The 21,265-nt window shown below is 39.7% G+C and overlaps 1 long non-coding RNA gene across 1 annotated transcript; it reads left to right on the forward strand.

The window, feature by feature from the left end:
• Window positions 1–17,279: 17,279 nt before the first annotated feature.
• On the forward strand, window positions 17,280–20,674 carry LOC308319353. The gene is made up of 4 exons (XR_013964461.1): window positions 17,280–17,375; window positions 18,373–18,453; window positions 19,267–19,395; window positions 19,552–20,674. It is a non-coding gene; the product is annotated as an uncharacterized lncRNA (long non-coding RNA).
• Window positions 20,675–21,265: the final 591 nt, after the last annotated feature.

The raw sequence follows: 21,265 nt of genomic DNA on the forward strand, positions 1-21,265 counted from the left end.
ACAGTCCGTCCTCACAGCTCAGAAAGACAGACTCATTATTTAAAGAACTGAGATCTGTCAGGCCTGAGTCTGAGAGAGGCTGTGGGACAGAGACAGAGATATAGGAGGATGCAGGTACTGTGTGTTAAAAACATATATATTGCTTGTTATTCCCTGATTTCAGTGCTGTGGATAATTTGATCATCTGGTCAGTAGAAGCCAAACAGACTTACCTCTCATGTCATCACCACTGTTTGGAAATTCTGCTGAGACACTCACCATAAAAATAACTAGAGAGAGAGAGAGAGAGAGAGAGAGAGAGAGAGAGAGAGCATAAAACGTACTGATGTCCAGGTGGTTTTCAGAACACACACTCGCACTCGTGCAGGAAGGCAGGCAGGCACGCACGCATGCACGCGCGCACGCACGCACGCACGCACGCACGCACACACACACACACACACTACCGGAACTCTATAGAGCGTCACAGTCTCGACGAGGGCACCAGGAGATAATACCCCATTCATTTTCCCCATAGACATTTCAAAAAGTCTTTATTTAAACAAAGCCAACAGCCGAGTTGACAAATCATGAAATAAACACATAAAAAAAAATAAAAAAAAATAAGTGTTGTACCCTGCCCTTTTTCCGTCTCTTTTAATGTCTTAAATGAAGACTTTTTGAAACGTCTATGGGGGGAAATGAATGGGGAATTATTCACTCGTCGCTCTGAAAGGGGGCGGGACTGCGAAGCCCTATACGTGAGTACGATAATTGAGCATACTGTAATTGAGTGTTTCTACTCACAGACTAGAAGGTAGAGCGATGTGTTGCTGCTGCTCACTGACTGACTGGCAGACAATTCATAATCATGAGACCTTTAGTGACGACGTGGTGGAGAGGAAGAGGTCGCATCTTACCCAGAAGGTGGTCGACTGATGCAGTCACGGGGGAGGAAGCTACAACAGAGGTAATGGTGTGTGGGCAGGAGGGCTACAATGTGGTCCACCCATGTGGTTTAGTTTATTTTTATTTATATATATATATGTCTACGTGTGGAAATGACTATAAAATATAAATAATAAAGGTTATAAAAACCTTTGACCTCTGACTCGAGTGGTGTTGTGTAAGGAACACTAAACATTTAATCAATCATAGAGTCAAGGTCAGCTGCACACTTTCACTTTCAGTTGTGTCAGGGGATTTCTGAGAAATGGTCTGATCTACTTTGAAGCATCATCCCACACACACACCATCCCACACACTCACGTACGCACGCACGCAGGCACACACACACACACACACACACACACACACACACACACACACACACACACACACACGCACACACACACACACACACGGCTGTATCGGTATCAGAACACTGCCATGCTGCTGTCGATTCATCTGCAGTTTGTATTGACAGCAAAAAAAGCTAATTAGAGAAAAAAGTCATTTTAAAAAACATCTAGTTTAAGATGCCACATGTTTAAATGAAATACATGTTTTCTGCTGCTACGACGCTGTAGTGTACTACTGTAGTAATACTGTAGTTTAAGATGCCACATGTTTAAATGAAATACATGTTTTCTGCTGCTAGGACGCTGTAGTATACTACTGTAGTAATATTGTAGTTTAAGATGACACATGTTTAAATGAAATACATGTTTTCTGAAAAAGCTTTCTTGCTCCCGGCCCCACAAGTTGCCGTGCCCTGCAAGCCACAAAAACAAATGTCAGAGTCAGTTGTTATTACTGGTATTTAAAGGACAACTTTAGTCTTTTTCAGCCAAGGTTCATGTTTTAGGTTGTTATTAAAGAAAGTAAAAGATGAGTGTTAATTTATTTTTAATTTGCTGCTTTCTTTGGTTTTAGCCATTTTAGTGATTTTTGACAGGGGGGGGGGGGGGCATTCGAACATGGGGATAAATGTGTATTTCTTTACAACATTTTATTATTTACTATAATCCTACTAGACCCCAGGAAATTACATCTGGCCACAAAAGATCATGGGATCTACTGGTGTGGCAGTAGAGGTACTGTCTGGGAGGAGAAGAAGCAGCGACTCTACTCCCAGTCTCTCTTGCGTGACTGAAATTCCTAACTCTTAAGGGAGATGCCAGCCACCCGTCGAAGAAAACTCATTTCGGCCACGTATTCGCGACCTTATTCTTTCGGTCATGACCCACGCTTCATGACCATAGGTGAGAGTAGGAACGAAGATTGCTCGGTACCTGCCGGCGAGCAGATATAATACGAGTCACCATTCTTTTTTTAATCACAGATTTATTTGTACGCAATGTGCGCATGGTGCCTGCAGGCTATGTGTGCCCAAAGTGAGAAGTTGCAAAAGTTTCATCCTCCCTTAGCCTGCTGGCTAATGTTGCCTACAGAGTTCTACTACACTCTTCACTGCGGGCAGAAACTGTCTGCCGTCATGATCAAAATGTATAGTTGTCTTGCTACACAGTTGTGTGTACAGATACATGGAGAAAATAATAATAATAATCCCACACGCACATGCATTCACTCACATGCACGCACACGCTTCAACCCCTGCCTAGTCTAAAGTATACTTGCCACTGCCCTGCATGGGCATTTTGTTCAAAACGGACCACAAACAGTTTGGGTGCCAATCTTAACCAATCAGGATAGAATATGAAAAAGAATCGACAGATCCTTGTTGATCGCATGACTGCAGAGATAATGTGTACCGATTTGCAAAAAATCTAATAAAAATGTTTTGCAAAAAACTAACCAATTTGAGCTTTTTTCTTTGCAAAGTTTCACGCCGATCGGTCCAGTTATAGGTAAAACGTGAATTGGCCTGTTATAGTGCCACCATGAGGTTTCACGGCAACCGCACGCTGTGTTCATGATTTGAGGCATTTTGTTCCAAACGAGCCACTTTGGAAGCCAATTTTATAGCCAATCAGGATGGAATATGACAAATCGGAACAGATCACACGACTATATATAGAGATGCTGTGTATCGATTTGTGTGATATTTGGACAAAGTATGTATAGAAGATCGAGTTTTGCAAAACTCGGCCTCCAAGAAAAAAACAGAAAAACAAACAGATGTCTCTGAAGCAGAATCTGTCTTGCCAGATTACAGTTCCACTGGATGCAGATCAAGGAGAAGTCAACTAGCCTATAGGTGAGTTACAGTCGGTGGTGTAAAGTACTACTAAACTACATCAAGTAGCCTACTGTATTTATTGATCACATTTGTATTGCCCATGTATGAAATGGGACATTCTGCATAATGAGTTTAATTTTGATATACCTTTGTATTTTTTATTACATTTTTTGCTTATAATATTATATATATATGCTGTTTACATTGATGTGGATGGAACGTCACCCCTGCAGGGATTATGGGGGTTGAGACGCCGGCACTCGTCCCATGTGATACCATTAACCAATGGCAGCCTGCAGATAAACCTTTTGGTTAGACAGGTCACATGATGACAAAACAGAGTGGACTGTAGCAGTGGTTTTCAACCAGTGGTCCGGGGACCACCAGTGGGTCCTTGAGACGAGTCCAGGTGGTCCCCAGCTGACCTTGTGATGATACACAGGAATGGAGCTTCTTTCTTTCTTTCTTTCTTTCTTTCTTTCTCATCGTTTTTAGATATGAAGATGCTGTGGCCACACGTGGTCTACAGTCAGAGACATTCTTCAGGTCACCTTCTAATTCCAGTTCTGTGTCTGCTGTGCTACACTGGAGGTGAATCACACTGCAAAATTAACCCATTTATAGACCTGAGATCAGATTCTAAAAATATCTTCTCTAAATCCTGACAGTTTTCTGAAAAAAAACCCCTGCAAATATATGTAATTAGGCCAGCGACCCCCATCTGAAAATATGTTGTTCCAGGGACCCCCCTCCCCCCCAGAAGCAAAGACTTGAGTTAAAAACATTCACTCGTTCACTCACTATTTTTTGTGATTTGTGTCACATTTTCACGATTTTTCAAGAATAGCAGACCTACAAGCTCGTAGCATGAGCTTGTAGATCTGCTATTTTTCAATAGCTAAATTATAACATGTTTAAAACACTAAAAGGGGTTCCCGCCCCAAAATGCACTGAATGACATTGAAAACGGGTGTGTTGCTCTTACATGGCTTGTTATAAAACCATGACAACAAGACCACCATAGACATTAAACCGTTTTAATAACAATGTCACTGCAAAATAAATTCTACAAGAGACTATTTCCTGACTGCCTTTATACAAACAAGGCATTTCCTGTGATTGTAAGAGCGGAGAAATCGCCCTCCAGCTTCAGTAGTCATACATTAATTATGAGATATGATTATTGTAAGTATAGAGAGACTGCTTCAGTAATCATGCATGCAGGGCTGGACTGGGACTAAAAAAATCCGCCCGGTCATTTTGGCGACGAATGTGGCCCAGACCACAACCAGCGCGCAGATAGCAGAAACTCTACCGCCCGCTCCGCTCTGCCACCGTGAATTTGCATTATAATTGCATTATAACCTAAGTCATGATTGTTGTGTAGAAAGGCCTCCTGAATCCTGATTCAATAGAATTGTGGATAACTATATTATGTCTATTGATGTGGCCTTATGGTTAGAGTGTCCGCCCTGAGACTGGGAGGTCGGGGTTCAATCCCCGGTCGGGGTAATACCAAAGACTCTAAAAATGGGGCTCAGTGCCTCCCTGCTTGACACTCAGCATCAAGGGTTGGATTGGGGGTAAGTCCCTGCGACATACTAGCGTCATGTCCAGGGGGTGTATACTTGTACATCAAGCTGCCTCACGCTACAGAAACAGGAGATAGGCTCCTGCCCTTTGGGCCTCAAGGCTACTTACTTACTAAAACCATGCTAGAGACCTCGTGCCCTCCTGCTTCAATGCATTAGGGCCAGTGGTATGGCTTGCCCTGCCAACATGGCAGCCACATTGATGCATTGCTCCAATTAGCAGTGGCACTGGCCAATGTGGTTTCCATGTCTATATCTATGCCTGTACACACATGGGTGAAGCAGCCTTTTACAAATCATGTGTTTCTCTATTTGTCCAATATCTCCCCCGTGTGTTCAAATGATGTACTTTTACTCTGCCTGTCATGCACTCTCTAGGGCAATACATGACAAAAAGGGAGTCCACACACAAGGCAAACCTTTTATATTATGTATTTATTATTCTATATGAAATAGATTAGGCATAATCAAATAAACTGGTATGAGATGTGATGTCAGTAATCAGTCATGTATGCAGTGTATGGATGTATGCAGTGTGCTGTGTGTGAGTGTTGTAAAAGGTGTGCAACTGCTTGGAAGGAAGGAAAGAGAGTAGAGCTCACTCGAGAGCATGGAAGGAGAGGCCCTTATATACTCTCCCAAACCACACCCCTCTCAGGTGTACACAGTTGGCCTGACGGCCTGCTCCACGCCCTAATCACCCAGGCTGCCCGCTAGCCTGCAGTGAGGCAGAGGGGGCAGGGCTGTCTCATGCCCGCAATTGCTGGCTAATTTATTCGAAATTAAATAGCTGCCATTGACCGGCCAGTGATACCTCAATTTATTTATTTCATCAGGAATATTTGTAATATCTGACCTGATTTCATTGTTCTTTCTTTCTATCTATCGCTGTGTTTGTCTTCCCTTTCCTGAAAAAGTACATAATGAAAACAATATTTGTAAACGTGTGATATCAGTTGAGCTATTTTTGGAACTATTTTTCATGTTATATTATTCCATTGTATTTTACCAGAGGTACCTGTCCTGCGCTTTTGCTGCTGTAACACCTGGATGTCTGGGGATATCTTGTCTTGTCAGGGAATTGTCTGACGGTAACAACACCTGTTGGAGGTGTCGCTGTTCTACCATGTCAGGTCGATCCCACCACGGACCACACTGAGATGACTGTCGAGTGGTCCCGGTTGGACCTTCCCCGAGACCAGTATGTGTATTTCCAAAAGAACGGGCAAGAGTTTAAGGATACCAAGAATCCTTCCTATGACGGAAGAACATCCCTCTTCATGGGTGAAGTGAAGCAACGTGTCCCTCAAACTCTCCGGAGTGAATTCATCTGATGAAGGAATCTACACATGCTTCCTTCCTGACTGCCAGAAGGAATTCACTGTTCAACTCGTTGTTGGTAAGACACTTAATTTAAAGGTTAATTTAAAGGTCTCATGACATGTCTCATGTTATTATTATTATTACTATTATTATTATTATTATTAGGGCTTGAACACTAACAGTGTGAGGCCCTATTGAAATCGTAATGATTATTATTATTATTATTCTTTATTTCCCCGAATGAATTGCGTTTTTGAGCCGCGTAACTTACTCGAAAAGTTGTGAAACTTTGCACCCACATCACAAGTGGCAAGTTAACAGTTTTGTATTGAGTTGTGCTTGAAATGTACTGTAATTCTCAAAACTGTTAATAGGCCTACTTCAATCAATCAATCAATCAATTAATGAAAAACTGAAAAAAATGAGTTAGCTGAATTCTGCCGGACAGTGACAATATATTGTATAGTCAACCAGGAGTAGGAAAAACAGGGAGAAGTGTGAGATTGAATCTTGTCATCAAACAACATTGTTTAACGAATGCTGACAAAATAAATAAAAGTTTATTGTTGTTGTGTTTATAAGCGTTGGTTTATTTCTGGCATTTCTTGTTATTCAGAGGAGCATGACTCAGACAGTGGTTCTACAGAAGGGAGAGAAGGTACGTAACCACACTGTTATTGTTGTTTCATTTCTACCTACATTGACACAGAAATAGAAAGTTAAGTTAATTATAGAGAGCATGCATTTGCAATAGAAAGGTGTTTATCAGTCATGGGTTCAATTTCTTGTCAATTCGGGTGAACTGACAAATATGTCGGGAAACATAAGAAGGTAAGTAACCATGCCATCATTTAAAGTTCAAGGTAGGTAGGTTTGACAGGCATATAGGAATATATATATATCTTTTAGACTGTAAGGAACAGTTGTCTCAAGAAAATAGTACATTTTTTGTTTGTTGTGTTTAAATCAGTCCTGGTTTAATTCTGGTATATTTCTTGTTAATTCAGGTGAGCTGGCACTTCTGTTGGACAGTGGTTCTGACGGGACCGTACCTATGTTCCCTCAGCCCTATGTTCCCTCGGGTCCGACGGTCCGATCGACAACCTACCTCAAACCCTCACCCTAACCCTAACCTCCCCCGGGGCAGACACCTATACCTAACCACCCACCCTCTCCCGACCCCCAGCGCACCTCGGACCAATGCTCCTTCTGAGGGAACATAGGGCTGAGGGAACATAGGGCTGAGGGAACATAGGTATGACCCCGTTCTGACAGTGGTTCTGAAGAAGGTAAGTAACCGTGTTGTGTGTGCGTGCGTGTGTGCGTGTGTGTGTGTGTGTGTGTGCATGTGTGTGTGTGTGTGCGACGTGTGTGCGAGCGTGCCTGCCCGTCTGTCTACAGCTAATCTCGGCAGCCCTTTTTTCGATTTGACACATTCATGATTATTAATGAATTTATTAGTCAATTACAAACGCACCCGGGCGCAGTACCCCCCACGGCCACAAGGGGGGGGGGGCAAATATCTCACAACGGGTAAGGGCTAGTAATAATAAATGGCATAAGTCTGTCTTTCTGTGCGTGCGTGCATGCGTGCGTCAGCACACAGAGTGTTTGATGATTCAGTTACAAACAATAGTCGATCATGGAGCCGTAAGGAGGATGGATGACTGAACCTCTGTTCTTCATCTTTCATTTCTCTCTTCCCTCCTCTTCATCTGTCGTTCTGTCTCTCTCTAGAGCTTTCCGCAGCTGGACAGTTTCCCTGGTGGGTTTGGCTCGGGATCTTCATCAGCACCATCAGCGTCATCATCATCCTCATCGGTGTGGCCTTGCTTTTATGTAAAGGTACAGTATATGTGTTGAATTCATGGCAACTCACCTCACTTGTCATTATCAATCAATCAATCAATCAATCAATCAATCAATCAATCAATCAATCAATCAATCAGTAAACATTTCACCACATTATGTTAACTCATTTTCTGCTGAGGAGGACATTGGACGAGTTTTATTAAACGCCACAGATTACCTACAACGACATTGGATGAGTTATTAGTTGTCTCCACCAGACCGAAGGCATGGGGAGAGAGTATGTTTTGCACTCCGTCCGTCCGTCCGTCCGTCCGTCCGTCCTTCCGTCTGTGAACAGCTAATCTCCGGCACCGTTAACTCGGTCGATGCCAGATTTCCAGAACGGCCTGCTATAGCGCCACCAGGAGGCCGCTTTGTGTTGAACAAGTTTTTGGACAGTACACCTACATATTTCGTCCAAACATCACGCAAATTGGTACACAGTCTCTCTAGAGCCATTCAACGAAACGGTTATTTCAGATTTCTCAGACTCCATCCTGATTGGCTAAGATTGGCTTCCAAAGTTCGCAGGAGTACTCAGTTTCAAACAAAATGCTGCAAATCATGAACACATCGTGTGATTTCCGTGAAATTGTGCACGCACATTCCCACTAGGCAGAGGAAGAAATGCCACATGAACATTTTCAACTCAGCCTCATGGTGGCGCTATAACTGGCCGAAAAGTGTTTTTACCTCTAACTGCACGGATCTGTGGATAACTTTATGTCAACTCCCTAGAGGCCAAGGAAAAACCTTTGCTTGGAATTTTTCACATCTGCTCTTTATAGCGACACCAGGAGGCCAACATATGTAAAACACATTTTCTAATATTATCCAAATTTCACGCAAATCGGTACACATGCTCTCCATAGTCATGTGATCAAGACGGGTTTGTTTGATTTCTCATAATCCACCCTCATTGGCTACAATTGGCTTCTAAACTTTTCAGGAGTAGCCACGCTTTGTACCCGTTTTGTACAAATCACCACAACTCCTTAACATAGTGTTCGATTGTGGTTAAACTGTGCATGCATGTTACCACTAGGCTTTGGAAGAAATGCCACTTGTCAGTTTTCAAATCAGCCTCATGGTGGCGCTACAACAGGCCAAGCCGTGTCTCTCACACACACACACACACACACACACACACACACACACACACACATTTGAAATGTTTATTTATGTCCACATAATGCAAAGTACAGGAATACCTTGTTACTGTACAAAGGACATAAACACTGCCAGTGCAGTTTGACAGTGGGAGAGCAGCCAGTTACAACGTGCATGGACGGCAAAGCATCGTTACATACAGTACAGCTGACATGTCGGACACAGGGCAGCAGACATAAATCATGGATAAAGGAAATTGAGCGGCTTCCTATAATGGCTGAAACTGAGCAATACCTCGCTAACTGCTTGGCTCTCCTTTTGGAAAGGCCGGCCATTTGTAAGCCCCTCACAACCAACTTATGCACATGCCCTAGGCTGCCAAAGATAAAAACTAAAAGTTTACATCTGTAGCCTAGCTGTGAGATGGTCTGCATTAGCTGCTGATACTTCAGCACTTTGGTTAGAAAGGCTTCTTCCAGGCTATAGTCAAAGGTACAGCCGAGCTCGAGAATTAACACCTCTCTATGGTTTTCATTTACAACAATGACATCAGGGGTGTTAGCTGAAATGTTAGAGAACACAGAATCATCATTACACAGGTTAAACATCCTCGGCTTCACAGTAGAATGCTTATAAAGCATGATGGAGGACCTGAAAATGGAAGAGATGTCTTTCGATATCAAATCCACTATTCTGTCATGCCTACATAATTATGTATAAAGGCCCCTGTAAACATGGCAACCATTTAAGATGTGGGACATGGTTTCAGCTATTTGTTCATGGCCATGATGGATACAGTGAGGAGCATGATTGCCTGGAAACCAGATGGAGAGATTAACTTTAGAAGGTAGAACCTGTAATCTCGCTTTCAAAGTAAAAACAACAATGCACTCATCAATGGCAACATTTTTGAACACAGAGTGAGAGACAGAATGGTCCGCAGCAGGAAGACATGCAGTCTTTCCTTGTAATCTCAACTCAGTCCAATGTTGTCGCTGTCTTTGTTGTTGCGCCCATAGGAGGCGACATTGGGCATTAGTCAGTGGAAGTTGATGCTCCGTTCCACACACAGTCACTCTGACAGAGATACTGGGGTCAGATATAACATTCTCTGAGGCAGCCACCGTCTCAGAGAACACACACACACACACACACACACACACACACACACACACACACACACACACACACACACACACACACACACACACACACTGCTCCTAAACATTTTGCCAAACATCACACGACACACTCCTATCCTCCTGGTGGAGACCTGTGCCCAGAAGGACACTTTTTCTAGTTTATAATGCATCGAGCATCGCTAGTATTACTTCTACCGGTTCTTGGCGTCTCCGTCGCCTGGTAGCGCTTTGCTTCCACGTTGTGACTTCATTGAATAGTTTCCCAACTTTCCCTCCATCCACACTAGCTTTAGTGACGATCTTTAGCTGCATTCTTCTTGGAATTGAAGCTCAGATTGAGGTGATCATACAGAACATAGATGGTTTTAAACCTTATCTAAGTGAAAGTATATATATAGCGTCTGCTGCCGGAAATTATTTTTACTTTTGGTTCACCAAATCAGCTGGTGGCTCTTCAAAATAAGGGCTTACTGCTGACCTCAAAAGGTTAAATTATTCTACTCTAAGTTAAAAATGATCTCTTCTTTCTCCTCTCTCTGCTCCTACCCTCTCTATCCCCCCCTTCTCTGTCTATAGCGCTGCTCAGTCCTAATAAGCAGAGCTACTCTGTGGTCAAACCATGTCTGAAGTGCTTCTGTTGTGAACCATCGGAGCACTCATATAGCACCGCAGTTCCCGGTTCGATCCCTGATGTGCCCTGCGTTAGCTGGGAGCGTGTCCATGAGCAGAGCACTGAACCGTTACCTGCTCCTGTTGAGTAGGTTGCACCCACTCCTCACTCTCAAGCCCATGAGCAACAGGCTATCATATCATGCATGTAATGAAGTGTTCACAACTGGCCTGTGTTTTTACTTCATTTAAGCATCAACTTTAAACAAATGGCTGCTGGAGTATGAAACCTGCAACCAAGTAATAGATTTGCACATCAACTAAACTTGTTTTTTTATCAATCCTATTTATTTCAAATGTGCCGTTTGTTTTTTCTGTCTGAGGAAGAGCTGCGAGGCTCTTAACGTCATATGTCCACTATGGTGTAAGTATATGTTTAAAGCTTTGGAGCATTACTCAGTGAGCGGACCTTACTTTTTTTTTACTTTTTCGGCCCGGCATCTGGCTTTAACCCATTTAGACCTGAGGACGATTCTACAAATGCCTTCTAATTAAATGTTTCTACGTCAGTCGTTCTCAAACATTTTCATGTCAAGGACCCCCAGAAGTATGTTAATTGTCCGCCGACCCCCATCTGTAAATATGTTGTTCTAGTGACCCTCACTGCAGAAGCAAAGATTTTAGTTAAAAACGTTCGCTCTGAAATAATATATGTGACCAGGGACAGTGGTTTGATATACAAGGGGGACATGGTCATTTTTCAGTTCTTTACATATTATGAAACTGCACACTGTAACCTTTCATATGATGTATTGCTCATTGAAATTGGGGGGAAAATGAAGAAGATATGACCATTTGAAACTTGTTTATCTGGAAACACCAAAGTACAGAATTTGCCATTTTAAGATTTCATAGTATTTAGCATCTCTGAGCCCAGGAATGGGTGTGACAATAGATACTTGTCTCCACCCCTAGATACTTGCATAAACACTCCCCCCATCCTCTAACCACTCCACACTGTCAACTGCACAGAATGACTTGAGTGGACACTTAGTAAAAGAAGAATAAGGACATCTAGAACTATATAGAAATATAGGATGGACGTTGTTTAGTGTATGTTTTGGTAATGATACAATTTAAAAAGTAACTAGTATGCTAATTGAGTTTTCAAATAAATACATGTGGAGTAAAACTATAGGCTATAATTTATTCCATGAAGTTACTTGTAGTTTTAGACCCATGCTTTTAATTGCTAAATAAAAAAATGCTGTATGTTTACATTACATTATTAATATGTACAAAGGTACCTTTTTACCCCTAAATGCATGGCTTGAATCAGCCGTGCACTGATGTGAAAGAGTCAAAACCTTATCAACAGAAAGTCAGGGGAAAAAATACCTTAGACGTATGTTATGATCCTTCCACTTTTAAGAAGATCACACCAGGATTTGTACTAGACTATGTCTTCACATTCAATATTTGAGCTGTTCTTCTAACAACAATGTCATGGATTGATCAAATTATATAAACGGCGGATTTCACCGCGACGCGTGATCACGCATGGATGTCATGGATTGATCAAATTATATAAAAGACGGATTTCACCGCGACGCGCGATCACACGCAATGTTATTCATGTATTGATCATCAGGCAGCAGCATCCAATGGTAATAAAGTTACAAAGATTAAAACACAGTGATAAACATGCACATGTGTGCACTGAAATAAAGGGCAGAAGAATGGATTTACAACTAAGACAATCTCGTCAGAACGCGTGTGGTGTGGAGACCTCAAACAAACATAAAACTGGCAGCAACTTTTTTTTTCTTCAGTGGACGACGGGTAAATCAGTTAATTTATACTTTTATTACAATATCCAACAGCATCATATCAAGTTAACAATAATGCTGATGTTGTAGGCTATTTACTATTGTCACAGAAACACACTGCACGGCTACTGTAACTGGAGAACAAAGATAGCTACGGCCAATCGAAACGACTCTATGTAAATACGTGCAGGAATGTTCACACCCCCAAAATACGGCAAATAATCTGTAATTATAGAGACATTTTTGCAATGTAAATACAACGACTTAATGACACTAAAACGACTTTCTGATGGAATAAAAACATTCTTTAACATTCCAACTGTGTTAATGTGGCTAAAAACGAAAATCACCAAAAAAATAAAAAAAAATCTATTTTGGTCTATTGTGAGATTTAATTAGTGCCGACTTGTGGTTGAAAATACTGGCACTGGTCACATATATTCAAAGATTTGCAACACATTTTCATGATTTTTCAAAAATAGCAGACCTACAAGCTTGGAGCAAGTTGGAGCAAGTTAGTGGATGTGTGTGCTTTATTGTACTTTTTTTATTTCTGTTTCATGTTTCTGGTAGATTCCAAATGGTTGAAAGAGTTCCCTTTCAGTATGCTCTCACAGGTATAACGTGTTTATATTTTTACTGTACATTAACTTTTACTCTTTTTGAGGAGGTCTGCCCGAGGTTTCGTCAGTGCCGTGTCATACGCTTTGTGGATCCACTCAGACGGGGAACCTCGTTGTAGGAACCTATAGCTGTCATGTCATCCGCTTTCTGTATATACTCCTCAGTAGAGGAGCACACTCTTCTGAGACGGTAAAATAGGCTTTTGGGAAGGCCTCTTTTAAGAGGTGTAGGATGGAAACTCTTAGCCATTAAAAAGGGTGTTCTTGTCAGGGTCTTTCCTATACAGGGTGGTAACTAGTGTGTTGTTGTCTTTAACGACCCACATGTCAAGAAAGTGAACCCTTTGCGAGCTGTATTCACAAGTAAATTGTACGTTGCTATTTAAGCTGTTCAAAAGTAGGTGAAACGCTTGTAGTTCATCAATGGTTCCTTGATATAGACAACAAATGTCGTCAATACATCTATACCATTTTAAAATGTTGTGCAAATGTGCATTTCGTTCTGGGTTAAAAACATGATTTTCTTCAAAGAACCCAACGTATAAATTAGCATAGTTAGGCACACAAATGGAACCCATGCTAGTGCCAGTCACCTGTTAATAAGCCGGATTTACAGTAGTGTCATGGTTAAGATAATGGGCCTCAACACCACCGTCATGGGGTATGTTTGTATAAAGGCTGGCAACATCAAAAGTAACAAAAACCGAATCAGTGATACCAGAAATATTGTTTATAAAATCAGTAGAGTCTTGAATGTATGCTGGTAATGAATGTACGTAGGGTTTGATGAAGTGGTCAACAAATTCAGAGCCAACAAATAATTAGTTTGGGCAACAATAGGACGACCCGGGGGATCCGTTGTATCCATCACCGGGCAGACTGGATGCTGACAATGTACTGTACAATCAAGACAATCGTTTTCAATCAAGACGACTGATCATCATCTGCACCTGTATGGAATCTTCACAAGCCGCACGCATGGGCAGCTGGCAGGCAGGCAGGTGCGCGCCTGCCTGCCACACACACACACACACACACACACACACACACACACACACACACACACACACACACACACACACAGACTCTCTCTCTCTCTCATAGTAGAAATTAAAAGGTGAGTAGTGGAAGTAGGTAGCTTGCACTCAAAAGCTTTTTATATTCAATTAAATGATCACGAATAAATGATAAACGTTTTATTTAAGTAGCATAAAAGTAGTGATATATTAACATAGCCTATACTCTGTTACTAGTAAAAGTCCATGCTTTAGTAAAAAATAATAAAACAAAATGTTTAGGAACAGCTGAAAGTAGTTGATATGTGATTCTTTCTCATAGCAATGTTATGCTTCATGCATTTTTGAATACATATTTGAACTAGAAAGGCAGTTCCTGTAGAAACTGCGTGGGCTCGCATAAATTGCAATGTATAAAGTTTTTGCCGTGTCAAGTTTGAAACTCGGGGACCGGAGTAATAGTGTTCCCATTGGTGGTCTAAATCCATAATCAATATTTCGGGACTGTAGCATATTGTAAACAAAAGTAGAAAATGTATTAAAGCTGAAGTAAAAGTAAAAAAAAAGTATGAACATTTGGAAAAACTAGTTTAAGCATAAATAACTGCATAAAGCGGAATAAAGTATGTGGAAGCTGTAGAAGTGTTTTTAAAAGTTTTTCTTTAAATGTAAAAAAAATAATCTTTATTCAAAAAATTCAAGTTTTTTCTTTTTAAGTAAAAAAAATATATATATATTTTTTTCATAAGTAAAAAAAAAAAGGTTAAAGTTTTTTTTTTTTAAGTTTGCATTTTTTTCAAAAAATTTCATTTTTTTCAAAAAATTTCATTTTTTTCAAAAAATTTCATTTTTTTCAAAAAATTTCATTTTTTTCAAAAAATTTCATTTTTTTCAAAAAATTTCATTTTTTTTCAAAAAATTTCATTTTTTTTCAAAAAAATACTTTTTTTTCAAAAAAATACTCACAAGGTATCGCAGAGCAACTCATTGAGATCTTGTAACTTTAATGTCAGCCCTGTAATTAAGCCCTTATATGTCTCAGCTGTGGACGTAAAAGACTTCCAAGTTCTATGCCAGTACTATGACTGGGAGATTATAATGGCCGTGAATGGGGGGAAACTATGCCCCGAACAAATTGCTCTATCGTAAAAAGTAAAAGTCGAATGCAAATATTTTTTTCGCTGTGAGTGGCCTGAGATATTGAGGTACACCATGTGCGATTGTGGTGTTGGTACGATTGAAAATGTGGTTATAAGAGCGAGTTAAGAATTGTCAGCGCGATAATTTCCTCGTAAGAATTATACAATGGAGGTCAATGAGCAGATTGACTGTTTTTGTGTCACTTAAAAGGCCGTAGTTCACATTCTGTATGTCTCTGTGCTTTGGTGGTCACATTGTGTGAAAGAGGACATGTGTGGCTACAAAATGACAAAAGAACATGCGTGTAAAATGAATACTTTGGCCGGGACGACAATTTGTTTGGTAAATTTTCAAGGAAAGAATTTCAGTCTCCACACTCTAGTCAAAGAAGGCCCGCACTCTAAAATGGCACTAATTACACAAAACGGCCTGCGATTGAACTGCGATTTCGGAAATACCGTTCAACGTATTCGAATACGGTTTGAACCGTCCAGAGTCCAGAGTCGTGTGAGCGTTCTAAAGTTTAAATCACGTTTCTACGACAAAGTTTGCCAGAGTAATGAGGCTGCAAAAGTGAGGTTGATTTAGAGATAAATCCCATACAAAGTCAATGGCAGGAAAAAACTATAAATAAAGTTAAATATTTTAAAAAGTATAAACTTTTTCAAAACAACTTTTTCACCAATGAAAGTTCAAAGATAGATGAACATTATAAAGTTTGAATGAAGTTTCAAAGTGAAAGTATGACGGAGTAATAAGAGCTCAAAAAAGTTAACTGTGAAAAATGGGACCTTTCTTCCATCGACTCTCATTATAAAGGATGTTAAAAAAAAGTTAAAAAGTTAAAAAGTATAAAAAGTATAAAACTTTGTAAAAATAAAAATACAAGCACCCATCACTGCAAAGAGCTGAACAGTTTGAAGTTTGAACTAAATTTCTAGCATAAAGTATGTGGAAGTAGTAGTGTGTCAAAAAAAAGCGGCGGAATAAAGAAGAACTAGAAAACAGTTCCCTACGGAAACTGTGTGGGCTCGCCAAAAGACGCAATGTATATAATGTACAGTAGAAAATGTATTAAAGCTGAAGGAAAAGTAAAAAAAAAAAGAATGTATAAAAAATTGTAAAAAGAATAAGCATAAATAACTGCATAAAGCGGAATAAAGTATGTGGAAGTAGTATGATGCCCAAAAAGTGGTAAAGTAAGTAAAGTATTACTGTCTACTAATGATTTGTAATGTATGAAGCATACAATGTATTCTTGATGAATTAAGAAAAGGTAAAAAAAAGAAAAGTCAATCAATCAAGTATACATATAAAAGCATTCATGAGCTTAACAGAAATTGTATTGAATAGCATACTTTTACATGTAAAAAGAAGGTTCAAATAGCATATAGGCCTATCTTTAAAAGCATAAACACAATGATCACAAAAGTATTTGTAGAATTTATACAACTGTTTTGTGAAATGTAACTTAAGCATAATAAAAGAGCTTGAACTTGACAGAACAAATAAAACGGTCTGCAGCACAGATGCAAGGATGACAATTAAATGATTCAGCCTAATATTGTATGTCTATAGGTAGATTCAACTTTATTCTTACATCAAAGTGTAAAGAAGTGGGTGATTTATTATTGTGCCAGCTCTACAAGCTATAGACAAAATGACAATATTGTATATTATGAGTCTGCACTTCATTTGCATTACTGCAATGGTTAAAACTGTTGACATTTAGTAAAGAAGGTCTTATGATAGATCACTGCAAATGTGTTGATTATTCTATCAATGAAATAAGGTTTTGTCATTAAACAATGGTAATATGATGGTTGCGGATAATACGTCCAGCAGGTGGCAGCAATGCATCAATGAAAGTATAGATATTAAATGAACCTTGAACCGGAAGTGATATGGATGACTCTCTAGTCTCTAGTAAACAACGACTATGTCATGCATAGGCTGCCGCTGCAGCAGGGGCTACCTCCTTTATAGCTCTATGATACGCACCGCTTTGACAAGATTATGGTAAAATAAACACAAAATAATCAATAAATGTGTAACATCATGGGTAAAGACCATAAAGACAATGTTTTAACGTGGTCCGTAGCTCTTGTCGAATGTTGATTTATGAGTGTTGAGTTGTGTGGCCACCGTGGCGTAGCAGCGCTAAGGCTAGCTAACGCCACGTTAACTTTTCAACTATACATAGCCTACCATGCCGTCTACCATACAATGTGTATGTCGATTGGTTGAAAGCACATGATGAAAACAGATACAATTGAGAAGACCACAAACAAGCCTAGACCTTGGCTTGGCTCAAAGCCTGTTAATAACGTATTAAATCAATCAATAATGTCTGTTTGTCTTTAAAAAACCAATAAATATACTTTATTAAAAAATAAAAACACAAAACAAAAGCGACAGAGACAGGCCGAATGGCTGTTCTGTGAGTACAAATTAAGATTGATGATCAATCGGTCACATTATTATTGTGTCATCAATATCTGTGGAATTAATCTGGATTATTTTGAGACCGATCTGAGGGATATTTTGATATGCCACTGATATATTGTGCATCACTATTACTTTCCATACCTTTAGAAGATTTGTGTTGTGTTCTGCACTTGTCAACATGTTGAATTGGTTCTTTTAAAATGTTCTCTGATTACAGAGAACATATGAGCAGACCTGGCCCGCAATAACCTTAACCTTGCAGCAGTCAAAAGACGAGCGCTCTATCGACTGTTCCAGCCAGATCCATGGATTTGTTTTGTTCATACAATTGTGATTATATTGCCTCGATTTGAACATCCTATCCAATATGAGACACCCATAAAAGGCTCTGAAAACACTACAAACATGTAAAAAGCAAACATTTTTTTTGCACAGTAATCTTGTATCATTGCAGTTCCAGTAATATGACTGTGTTATGTCCCATTTGGAGAGATACAGTGAAAGGTCCTTGCCACATGACTACTATATGCATTATGAAATGTAAAAACAATGTTTGATTTTTCAACAGCATGTGGTGGAGCACTGCAAGGAAGCAGTGATCTAGGAAGGAGCTGCTGTCTCTAGATGACACCACATTCAAGGGTTCAAGGTTGTACTTCATTATTACATCTTGTGTACAGTACTAGTAAAACTTCCTTCAGACAGTACAGCAGCATAGATAACAGAAAACACAACAAACAAAGGGATAGAATAAAGTACAAAGTCACATTCAACAACGTGTGTAAGAGCCATTATGACCTCCTGTTTTACTAATTAACAATGTCACTGCAGCTTGGTCAATGTCAAGGCCAGCCCAGGTTGCTAATCAGGCAGAGGTGTTGCCAGTGGCAGACAAACAGTTTTCCACTGTGTTCAGGACGGCTGGTTGCCTGTGTTTGTTCAACTGTTTCTTTTGTGTTATTTGATGTGTATGCTGTATAGGAAAATGGCTGCAGAGAATAAATCATAAGTTAAACTCAACAGACACATTTGGGAGATCAGTTTGTACTGAGCACACGTGGCAAGAACTTCCACCTGGCCGTCGGCAACCAGTAGTGCCATTAGCATAGGGGTTAAACTGATCATGCTAAATAACAGAAATAATAATCAGAAAATGGTTTCTACATCGTGGTCCCTGCTGGAATTAAGTTGAACCACTTTGGTGGATCTTTGGTCAACATCCACAACGATGTGCTGCCAGGCTTTGTGAGCATACAATGCCTGGGTTACTACTTTAAGTCCACCTTTTATATCATTATTATTATATAGTTGGATTGTGTACCCAAAACGGTAACTAATACGTATATGCTCCAATATATAAGTCAAAATAAATAGTATAAACATACATGCAACAAATGAATTCATGTGGATATAATTTTATAGTTGTTCTATGTGCATGTCTCCTCCTTTCCTTCAAATACAGATGTAATCTGTGCACAAGCATGACACCACAACCAGTCTCATTCAACCACCTGCTCCCTCCTGAAAACGTCAGCTTCCCAGCACGTTCCACCTTCAACAAAGACACCGTTGATGGGAAGGTCATTGAATGGTAGATCATCAAATAAACATTACTTGTTTTTGTCTATTTCATAGGCTCATACAGTACTTTGTTTGCATTTTTTTCTATGCTGTGACATCAAATGCTACCCCCCTGATCTTCTAGGCTATACTAACTTGTATTGTATGGATAATTACTTTATTCTAGGAGCCATGGTTGCTGCAGATGACATCCCTTTTACCATCTCCCCAACATCATACAAGAGCCTGCTTCTCCCTGAAAACGTCAGCTTCCCTCGCCATGACAGTTTCCATTCCATGAAGATGGGAAAAGAATACCTTCTACAAGCTCAAATTGTGTCGCAATGTCACACATTTTGATCTCTACAGGTTTTCTGTCCGACATGTATACATACTCAAGGTCATCTTCCACTGGTGTACAAACATGATATTTGTGATTAGGGTTGTTCAGAAGAGTAACGCAGGTATGTTACCCATCTGCAGGTATGTTGACAGGATGTGTTTTCACAGCCTAGTACATGTATATATAATTACACATCATTAAGGTAAAATTAAACATTGTATTGACAGTCACACTAGTATTATCTTGGTGGTTGTATAATTTGTGTTATGTAGAGTTTTCCCCATTTGCTCATCAACAGTGGTGACAGGATAACTTTGTGCCACAGCATAAAGCGCCCCCTGAAAAAAAAGTATGAACTGAACCCAACACAGATCGAACTATATATTCTCAGTATACTATTTTTTGATAGTTGAAAGTGAACATTGAAAGACAAGTAGGCTACTAATTATAAAACTGATCTGTTATTTGCAGGCCTATGTGACAGAAATGAGAAGGTGTATGTTTATAGTATTTATACTACATATTTGTATGGTGTAGGCCTATATTGGAGCAGCTGTTGGCACCCACAAATCCATCGGGATTGTCTCATATACTCTCACTTAGGGACCAACTTTTGTGTGTATATTTATATAAATAACATGTATGTGGTAGTGTTTGATATACAAGCTCCTAGAGTGAATGCAGGCAATACATAGAAGCCACAGAAGTAAAAAAAAAAAAAAAAAAAAAGGTGTTGGAGTTTAACTTAAACGATGGGGCCCAAGAGATATTTGTATGTTCAGCACGCTGTGTAGTTTTGTCACTTGAAAGCATGACATGATATTGATAGCTTCACACCACTTGATTGCAATGAAATTGATGACCAATTTTATTCTTGTATTCTTTTGTATTGTATAGAAATGGTGTTACAAGACCACACATGATTATATTCATAAATGGAAGCATATCAGGTTTACAAATGTAAAAACGTGGGTAAAATTTGTTGTCAGCTCTACAAGCTAGAGCAAAATGGCAATTCATCAAATTATTAATCTGCAATTCATTTGAAAAGGATATATTTCATGTTCAACATTAATTTGTTTAATACCAAGTTAATACTTATTGTGGATTACCGGTAAACGTCCAGCAGGTGGCAGCAATGCATACATATTCAGAATGCTGTCATTTGAACTATTTTGTTTTAATGTAATTATGTACACGTTATAGTCTATCAATGCCTCACAGTTTAACAGGTAATGTACGGTTTATTTGAACATTTGTAACATAAAGTATACTTAAATACAAGAGCGTTACTACTTAATTTATAGCCTACTAATGCTCAAATCACCGCAGTGAATGTTCACGTCACGTGTCACTTAAGGCTGTCTAAATGGGGACACAAAGAAGAAAATCAACAGCATATCGTCCCTCGTGTTGACGATGAGCTGACGCATAAGATTATGTCAAAGGGCATCTACTCTCGGGGTTCCACATCACAAAATACAACAACCAAATAACATATAGGTTAGACGTTAGAGGGCAACCTGAAAAAATAAAAATAAATAAAATCTTGTGTGCA

This window comes from Protomyctophum bolini (genome assembly GCF_963924005.1).
Source record: "Protomyctophum bolini genome assembly, chromosome: 8".
NCBI lineage: Eukaryota > Metazoa > Chordata > Actinopteri > Myctophiformes > Myctophidae > Protomyctophum > Protomyctophum bolini.